Source organism: Carettochelys insculpta, chromosome 3 (assembly GCF_033958435.1).
Source record: "Carettochelys insculpta isolate YL-2023 chromosome 3, ASM3395843v1, whole genome shotgun sequence".
NCBI classification, from domain to species: domain Eukaryota; kingdom Metazoa; phylum Chordata; order Testudines; family Carettochelyidae; genus Carettochelys; species Carettochelys insculpta.
The window spans coordinates 115,349,689-115,360,206 of NC_134139.1; positions in this window are offsets into that span (position 1 = coordinate 115,349,689).

Here is a 10,518-nt window from a genome sequence, read left to right on the forward strand (position 1 = left end):
CACCATGCAGAGCAGCATGGTGACGTCCTCTGCTACGGGGATCTCCTGCTGGGGGACGAAGATGCCGGCCCGCATGCAGCAGCAGAAGCTGGAGTTCCAGAAGACACAGGCATTGTGGGTGCAGCCGGCCCAGCCCACATCGAGGTCGGTGAACTGGCCTCTCGCGTCCACCAGGGCCTGAAGCACCACCGAATGGTAGCCCTGTCAGCGGATGTACTGGCTGATGCTGTGTGGCAGGGCATGGACGGGGATATGCATGCCATCCAAAGCACTGATGCAGTTCAGGAAGCCCAGGTTCTGGAAGCTGGTGATGGTGTTGTCCAGATCCCCCAAGTGGATGACCCTATGGAGAAGCAGCACGTTGATGGCCCTGACAACCTGCAGGGGGGTATGGGGGCACATGCTCTAGTGCAGGTGTGGTGGCTGTCTCCCCCTGCCTCAGGCCTGTTCTGACCCCCTCCCATCCAGCCCCCACCCATCCCGACCCCTGCTCCCTTCCATCCAAACCCGCCCTGTCCAGCCCCCTGTCCCCCACCCATCCAGCCCCTTCCCCATCTGGCCACTTGCAGCAGAGGGTTCCCCTTGCCCCAGGCCCCCCACCCACCCGGCCCCACCTTACCTCCATAAGTACAGCCCCGACGGTAGCCTTGCCCACCCTGAACTGCTGTCCCATGGAGCAATAGAAGTCTGTGGTGGCCAGCTTCCATATGGTGATCGCGACCGGTTTCTCCAGGGTGAGGGCTGGCCGTATGCAGATGTCCTGATGTCAGAGTGTGGGGGCGAGCCAATGGCAGATTTTGTCGAAGGTCTGCCTTGACATGCGGAAGTTCCGCAGGCACCTTTCCTCATGCCACTCCCCAAGGACCACGCGCTCCTACCAGTCACTGCTGCTGGGGTGGGTCCAGAGGCATCAGGGCACTCAGGGGCAGGGCTGGCGGTGCCTGGGGGGGAGCCCCATGGCCCCAGGGGGGCTGCCCAGCCACCCGATGACATCGGGTGCAGCTGCGGCGATGGTGCACAGCACTGCCAGCAGGGCATCCATGATGAGGGCATCCTCCTGCAGGAGCTGTCACTAAGCCTCCATGGCAGGCACAAGTGGGCTCTGCTGGGCTGGGAAAATCTGGGCAGCCCTCGGCTAATGTGGAGGGGAAGGTGGAGGGAGGTGCCCTTTAAAGGAGGCGGCTGGTTGCGGCCCCGGAAGGGCTTGTTGGCCATGGGACTCCGTCCGCAGCGTTTCTGCCTCCCTTCTTTCAAAAGAGAGCTTGGAGCTGTGTGGACGTTCTCTTTCGAAAGATCTTGACAGCACTTCAAAAGAGCAGATTGAAGTGCCGATCTGAAAAATGGCAGGGGGTGCTCCCTTTCGACGGCCACTATTTCGACCACTGAACTTCAATTTTTGCCCTTTCGAATGGGCACTCACGTGTAGACACAGCTATACTGTGCAGGTAGAGTGTGCTTGGGAGAGGCCTTTTAAAGGAGCAGCTAGCTGTTGCCCCGAAAGGGCTAGTCTGCCCTCTGACCCCATCTGTGGGCTTTCCTGTCCCTTTATTTCAAAAGGTGCTTCTTGTGTGTGTAGATGCTCCCTTTCCACATCCGGGGTGGCCCCTTTCGACACAACACATTGCTACTTCAACCTTCAACATTGACAGCGCCGTGCTCGGCAGGTGTATAGATGCTGCAAGTCTAAGTCGCATATTTCAATGTTGCTACTAAGAAATATGCTACTTCGAAGCAGTGCTGTAGTGTAGACGTAGCCTTAGTGAAGAAGGAGAATAATAACCGATGACATTGAGAAGGCTTAGGTCCTTAATATTTACTTCACTTCAGTCTTTAATTGAAAAAGGCTAATGATGGCTATATACTTAATTCAATATAAACAAGGGGGAAAACAAGTCAAAATAGAGAATGAGCAGATTAAATATATTTACCTAAATTAGATGTATTCAAGTCAGCAAGGCCTGGTGAAATTCCATGTAGCTGCAGCAATCTTGCAACTGTTAGCAACTATCTTCAGGAACTTATGGAGGATGGTGAGGTCCTAGAGGACAGAAAAGGGCAACATAGAGAATTATAGGTGAGGTGAGTTATAGATGAGTCTGCCTAACATCAATACCTGGAAAAATACCAGAAGAATTTATTTAAAAAAATCTATTTGTGTGTACATAGAGGATAATAAGATAATAAATAATAACGAACGTGGGTTTACCAAGCATATAAGGGAGAGAAAAAAATGATAAATGATTTAGAAAACCTGACCGGCCAGGAAGTAATTGGCTTAATTTGCAAAAAGAGTGATTTAGGTTAGGTATTAGGTAAAACCCAGTACACTGTTGTTCAGCCAAAAATTAAAACTATAAGCTAGTTAACTAGTGAAAGAGGTTTCCAAGGGACTCTGTGGGATCCCTGTGGCACCTTATAGACTAAGGCATATTTTGGAGCATAAGCGTTCATGGGTGAAGACCCAATTTGTCACATATATTGCATTTGATGAAGCGGGTCTTTGCCCACAAAATTTTATGCTCCAAAATATCTGCTAGTCTATAAAGTGCCACAGGACTTCTCATTGGTTTTTTTACGAATACAGTCTAACGTGGCTACTCCTCCGATACTTGTAGGATCCCTCTTGTTGGAGGTTTTTAAGAACAGGTATGTAAAACAACAGTCAGAGAGGGTCTAGGTATACTTCGTGCAGCAGTATTGATGAGAACTGGACTCTATGACTTTTCAAGGTCCCTTCCAGCCCTACATTCTATGATTAAAAGCAGAGTCTTTCCAAAATTTTTAAGAGGTTGATAGTTATCTCTCTTTAGGATAATAACAGAGAGGTAGCTGTGTCAGTCTGTATTCTAACAAAATAAAATTCCTTAGCTCTCATCCCTTATTACCTCTCCTTTACTTATGCTACATCAATGTAAATCTTTATCATTTGAACCCATGGTAAAGAGACTCTGGAAAATTTCACAAAGATTTTAACAACCTGCAGCCCACCATCAATCTCAGCCTTTACTATTCCACATGAGAGATACATTACCTGGACACCGCAGTACAAAGCACTGATGGCCACAACAACACTACTCTCTACCAGAAACCAACTGACTACTACACTTGCCTACACGCTTCCCGCCTGCATCCAGCATAGAACACATGATCCATCATTTATACTGAAGCCGTTAGATACAATCGCCTCTGCTCTGATCCTGACAGAGACCGAAAACTTCAAGACCTCTACAAAGCATTCATAAAACTTAATTACACACTGGGCAAAGTGAAAAAAACAGATTGACAGGGCCAGACAAATACCCAGAAACCAGCTACTTGAAGATAGGCCCAAGAAGGTCAATAACAGAACACCACTTGTCATTACCTATAGCCCCAGCGCAAACCCCTGCAGCGCATCATCAAAAACCTACAACCTATTCTAGATCATGATGCTACACTCCAGAAGGCCTGAGGTGACAGACTTGTCCTCTACCATAGACAATGTCCTAACCTAAGCAAGATTCTCACTAGTAGTCACAGGCTACATCACAGGAATACTAATCCTGGAACTTTTCCTTGCAGCAAACCCCATTGCCAAGTGTGTCCACATATTTATTTTGGGGAAACCATCACTGGACCTAACCACATTAGCTACAACATCAAGGGCTCGTTCTCGTGTAACTCAACCAATATTATATATGCCATCATGTGCCAGCAATGCCCCTCTACTATGTACATTGGACAAACCAGACATACTCTTTGCCAAAGAATGAATGGACACAGAGCAGACATCAGGAATCCCAATACACAGAAGTGCGTCAGTGGGCATTTCAATGGAGTGGGTCATTCTGTTAAAGTCCGGAGAATGTGCATCTTACAACAAAGAGACTTTAAAAACAGATTACATAGGCAGATTTGTGAATTGGAGTTCATATTCAAATTCAGCACAATAACACTTGGTATGAACAAAGACAACAATTACCTCACTCATTACCAGGACTTGCATGTTGAATAGTAACAGAGAGAAAGCCGTGCTAGTCTATATACTATCGAAACAAAAAAAGCAGTCAAGTAACACTTTAAAGACTAACAAAATAATTTATTAGGTGAGCTTTCTGGTATGGCTATCATCTGAAGAAGTGGGTCTGCCCCCTGAAAGCTCATTTAATAAATTATTTTGTTAGTCTTTAAAGTGGTACTTGATTGCTTTTTTTGTCTTGATTACAAGGACTGCATCCCGTCCTTTGATGCTCACATTTATTTATTTATTTATTTAACTATGAAACATAATCAAATTCAGTACCTGGATAGTATACCTGGGGTCCCACTAAAAATAGGTGACAGTTTTCTCAGCTACTCTGTTGATTTTTGCTGGTTTAAAAGTTTTGATGATCACATGGCTAAAATGCTGCTGCCCAGTCCCCACAGCCAAGTAATTCACAAAGGTGTGGCTGGGATGGAGGAGTAAGCAGAGGAAACTTGGTAAATATTGACTACATGTATATTTCTAAAGCTTTGGAATCTCCTTTAAAACAACAGAAAACCCTGGGGGAAAATGAATGCAGAGGTGATGGTGAGAAATATATAATAGTGTTAAAGTTTGAAAACAATACCATTTATTAGTGTTTGAGCCACCATATCCAGAGTGTCCTACTTTGCTCTTTCAATGAAGGGATTAGCTCTCTGTATATCCAATGATAGTACGTTTTCCTTAGCTTTGGCAGAGTGGACTTGATACCTCTCAGCTAGGAACCTGATTGAAACCCTCTGCTCATTTAAAATAGGCCATCAACCAGCTATCAAAAGTCTCTGGCTGAGGTGCTGCTTTGAACTTTCAGCAGATTCCTTCACTTTACTTAGTAATATGTGTCACAGGAAAAAAAAATGAAGAAAACATGAGAGGTAGATATGTCTTTACAAAAAAGAATGTTAAAATTGTGCTACAGAGAAACCAACCTTTTCATTATAAATTTGGAGAAAATTATGTAGTTTTTGAAAGTTATTCAGATGGTGAAATTCTGTTTTTACCAAGCATGGCTACTGTATTCAGTACCATATAATCAAAAACTGCAGTTTTCACATATTTTTGATACAGGTTACTTTTTCATGTAAGTGATGGTGTTCTTTTGCTAAACAGATAGATACTTGGAATCCACATGTCCTCTATGTGGAAATGTAATATAAGCAAAAAACCAACCAACCAAAAAACAAACTCAAACAAATAAAAAAAACCTTTCCATTTTGTACATGTTGAACATTCACAAAACATTTTCTTTTTACCTTTAATGACATGTTGTAAAATCCTTGAATAATTCAGTGAGGAAAGACACAAGATAAGGCAAGTCATTTTTACAAGCTTGGAGATAATAAACTTTCCAGTATGTGGAATCCACAGAACTTTAGTAGCGTTCACTAGGGCTGTGATAGTTAACAATTGCCTGTAATGGTTCCTCTCCATAAATCCTGTTTTATTGTCCTATAACTTGGCAAAAATAACTGCCCTGAACTGCTAAAATTTAGTGGAAAAAAATCTTGGTGCAGAAGTGATCTTTTAAAACTCAATTTGAATAAGCATGGCTTGTGGGTTTTTAGGTAGCAAGGCAGAGAAATGGTTTGTAGCTGTACTAATCTTTGAGTTTGGTTTGCTCCAAAATGTCTTTCAGTTACAATATAATTTATTGTAGTTTTTGTGAAGGTGCAATGTGGGGGTGGGGGAGGAGGCAGGAGCTGAAATTCTGGTTTTAAACAGCAGCTGTGCATTCACAATGACTTTCTCCTAGGGATTTTTAGGATGCAGAACTTATCCATGCTCAAAATACAGTAATTCATTACTTTCTACAAGCACACAAGCTCTCACTGAGATAATATATTGTTATGGCAGCCAGCAGGCCTCCCCAATCAATCTCGTCAATGATCTATAAATTAACAGCTGGATCCAAATCTCATTTAAGTTACTGGAAAGACATCTGTTGACTTCAGTAGACTTTGGATAAGGTTCCATGTGGCCTTGACATCTGTGTCCTGAGGCACTGATGAGATAGACCAGAACAGTTCAGTGGCTATAAATACTGAAGCAATTGAAGTCAAAATAAATCCTACATCTGTGCCTACTGAAGTTATGTTTGGCTAAATCCAATTTTTAAAAAGTGACACCAAATTAGTGTTCACCTGGAATTAAACAGCAAATGTTCATGTTACTTGAAAAAAAATACTGTTAAAATGTTCCCTGGTTACAAACACATATTTTGTGTATATTTACCGAAGGTGAAATTTACCTCCTATGCAGGGGTCAGCAGGAGGCCTGTGCACCAGTTGAATCCCGCTTCCATTTTACTTTGAGGTCTAAGTAGGTTGTAACCGCTGCATAAACAGGGTGCTGGCACTTCGACTAAGGGTAAATTGTTCCCATACTTTGCACAGCATTTACTATTTATTTGCATTCACATCGCTAAATGCCATGTGGTGACTGATTTTACTCAAAACTATATTTGATCATAAGCACAACAATCCAGTGGGCTGTACAATATTTCAGTTAAGCATTGAACTCTGCCTAAAAACCAGCAGTTGGAATCTTTCATATGAAAATAAATATATATCCTGGTAATTGAATCAGAAAGAATTACTCTTGAAAGATATCCCAGTCATGTGCCAATGGCAATAAAAAACACCCCAGACAGAATGAAAACTCTTCTACAACTGAACAGGGAAATCTGTTAGAATAAAGAAAACAGCAACTCTCTAGAGCTGTGCTGGTTTTCTGTGCTTCACGGACAAGGCTCCGCCTACAACCTTTACCAGCTTTCATCTTCTTTGCTTCTTTCTATAGATTTAAAGAACCAGTACACTTAGCATCCCACTTTTCTATTGAATATTTTCTTACTTAAGATGGTTAGCTTTCATCCAGTCCTTTATGTTTAAATGAAAGTGTCACTCACTGCTTTCACATGGACATGCATCCTCTGCAAACATTTTGTCATAATCATTGTTCCAGGCCAGACCTGAAACCATGAAAGGCTAAATATTTCTGCACCAGTGTTCAGAACTATGCTGTTCCTACAGTCTCCTTAACATCATGTGTGTAAGTAAAACTAGCAAGGGCTCCATGCCTTGTGTGATACAGCAATCATTTAGAATTTAGTGCTGCTTTGTTGAAGCACTGACACTGCTGAACGATGGTGTGCATGCTTGCTGCAACTGTATCCATTTCGGCTCTTGCTAAGTAGTAGTGGAAGTTATTTAAGAATATGCAGTTGTTATCTTTTTCTGTGCCGCACACATTTTTTTCTTACAGTATTTACCATACTGAAAACTCTCTCCTTCAGAAAGAAAATGCACATGGCCAGAATTTCTCTATGATTCGAGCCAACTAACTGGAAACAACAAAATGGTCCACATTGCCTCCAAATAATAAAGGAATTTCTTTCCCTTACAGTTGGTGCAGTGTGGAGTGTTCCCCTTAATGGCTTTTTTGTCCCTGAAAAATTCAAGGTGACTAATTATGCAGTTTTATCTTGGAATCAAGCTGCTGGAATAGCTAATAATTAATGTTTGGATCACACCAGAGTTTTCTTTTCCAGGCAGGATGGATATAATGACGCCTTAGTAGTCTGGAAGCCGTTTCAGCAAACATCATCACCAGTTTATTGTGCCGAAGTTTAATCTTTGAGCTTCCAAAGAAGCTCTGGTATTACATGAGATAAACTTAGAGGGGTAGTGATGTTAGTCTGTAGCTTTACAAATAACTAGCAGTCCTGTAGCACCTTAACGGTTAACAAATTTATTTCTAGGTAATGAGATTTCCCACTCTGAGGAAGTGGCTCTTACCCACAAAAGCTCATTACCTATAAATACATTTATTAGTCTTTTAGGTGCTATGGGACTGCTTGTTATTTGAGATAATCTTATCATTACTCTGAAGAAAGAGGAAGTGCTGGCCTATTGTAAGAACAAAAGAGCCCATTGCCCATGCTGAAGAAAGAATGCAGGCTCTCAGATAATTCTTTTTCTTGTTGTGTCATCATCTACTGTTGTTAATTGTGAATGGCATGCACTAAAGGAATAAGACAATAGAAGACTTTACAGGAAAGACTTAACTAATTCCTAAATCCTAATTCCTCTGGGTGTTTTAGCATCCTGCTGTACCTCACTTCCCATTTTGCTTTCTAAGCAAACTCACCGGGGTACCAACAATGCAGATGCCCTCCATGAATGTTCCCTCAGGCCTGATAATTGCAGATCAAAGAGCAATCATCTGATGCTTTGTGTTTGTAAGATTAAGGCACATGCACATTTTGTTCTCAAAGGAGATTTGGCTGTGGGGCTCGTAGTTCTGAGGAAATGTAGAATAAAGCAGAGTAGTTGATAATGTAGCTCCCCAGTGAAGACACAAGATGTAAATTGTGAAAGTGGATAAGCAACTAAAAAAAATCCTTTTCCATCTCTTGAAGTCCATGAGGGAGAGAAAAGGATCATATGCAAAATGTATGAGTCAATTCATTAGCTGACAGACTACAGCATATACTTCATGTCAAAGCAATGGATTTATTGTCAGACCAAATGGAATAAAATAATTGCATATATGAATTTTTACAAGTTTAACAAGACATCACTTGTCACAGTTAAGAGCAGAAATACTGTAACAGGGTTACAACAGTACAGTATACCAGGGTTCAAAAAAGAACAAGATAAGGATAGGTCCGTCTATAGCTATTAGCCAGGATAGACAAGGATGGTTCCCTAGCCTGGGTTTGCTAGAGGCTGGGTGGTGACAGACTGGATCACTTGAGGTGCGTCTACACTAGCTGGCTACTTTGAAGTAGCCGACACAATGTCGAAATAGCACCCGTTGCATCTACATGCACCGTGTGCTATTTTGACGTTGAAATCGACGTTAGGTGGCGAGACGTCGAAATCGCTATTGCCATCTACAGACCCCGACCCCTCTAACCAGAGCCATGGCATCCAGCCAGCCCCCCGAGCACCCCCAGGACTCCCCCCCTGAGGGGACCCAGGCACCCCAAGCAGCCAAGCGGGGGGCTAAAAAGAGGCGGGGCCCCTCCTGGTTGGAGGCCGAGCTCCAAGACCTGCTGTGGCTCTGGGGTAAAAAGGAGGTGCTCCACGTGATGGGAAGCAAGCGGTGGAATGTAGAAGCATTCGCCCAACTGGCTGAGGGCCTGGCTGCCTGGGGTCACCCTGCCTGCACTCCGGATCATGTCTGGAGTAAGGTGAAGGAGTTGCGGCAGGGTTACGTCCGGGCCTGGGACTTGGCCAGACGGTCTGGGGCCGGCCCCACCGCTTGCCCCTATTACAGGGATCTCAGGGCCATCCTGGGCCCCTCGGACACCTTCTCCCCCCGGCCACCCTTGACACCACAGCCAATGAGCCCCAGCAGGCCTCGGAGCTGGAGTCCGGCCCGGAGGCCAGCCTCGCACCCTGGGGCCCACCCGAGGAGACCCCCCTCAGGACAGCAGAGGAGGGGTCCAGCAGTGAGGATGGGGGGCTCCTCATCGACCTCCCCTCTCGGAGCACCAGCCGGGCATCCGCCCACCATGCTTCCCCCAACCTCAGCAATGGATGGTCAGGTATGTACCCCACAGGGCACACACCCACGGGCCATGGGACGGGGGCACCAGACACTCCCGGGAGTCTCACACACCCCCAGTGGACCGCAACCTGCAACTGCCCAGCCACAGTACAGTCCCAGGATGGTGGCATGGCCATCACCACCTGTCAGCACCCACACCCATGGACAGCACTCAGCCTTAACCCCGGGGGCAGGGGGACAATCCTATGGGGACAGCCAACAGGGACATCACACCCACCGATGGGGACAGAGACCCAGCACCCAAGGCGGGGCGTGGAGGGAACAGGCCAGGGCACAGTACGAACAGCCTTTTTCTCCCTCTCTCCCTCTCTGCAGCTGCACCATCCAACGCCTCCGGCAGCCAGGCACCCTCTGTCGTCCCCGACAGCCCACCGGAGTCAGCCATTGCCAGTGCCCGGAGACACCCCCAAGGCCCGCAGGACAGTCCCGCCACCACCGGACACTGGGGATGGCCCCTGTGGACCCCCAGCTTCTGGCAGCTCTCCGGCGGTAGACGGAGGTGGCGGAGGAGAGATTTCGCTCTGACAGGGAGGAGTCCACCTGGCAGTGGGCGGCATGGGAGGACTTCATGGGGGTCTTCCGGGACGTAGCCAGGTCGATCCAGGAGGCCGTCGCCTGACTCCTGCCCCACCGCTGCCCTCCGGGCCACCCTCCATGCCGCTCCACCCATTCCCCCTTGCCTCAATGCCTGCTGCTCCACCTGCCACCCCACCTGCCTTGCTGCCTGCTGCCCCACCTGCCACGCCACCTGCTGTGCCGCCTGGAAGCTTCCCAGGACCAGAGACCACTGGGGCTGAAGACCAGCCAGTGGAGGCATCCCAGCCGTACTTGCCGGTCCTCCCAGCCCCCAGCCGGCTACACCGGGAACTGCGGACACGGGGGGTGGGGTCATGAGCTGTACCCACCAGGGGTTGTGCCCCTCTACCCCCACCCAG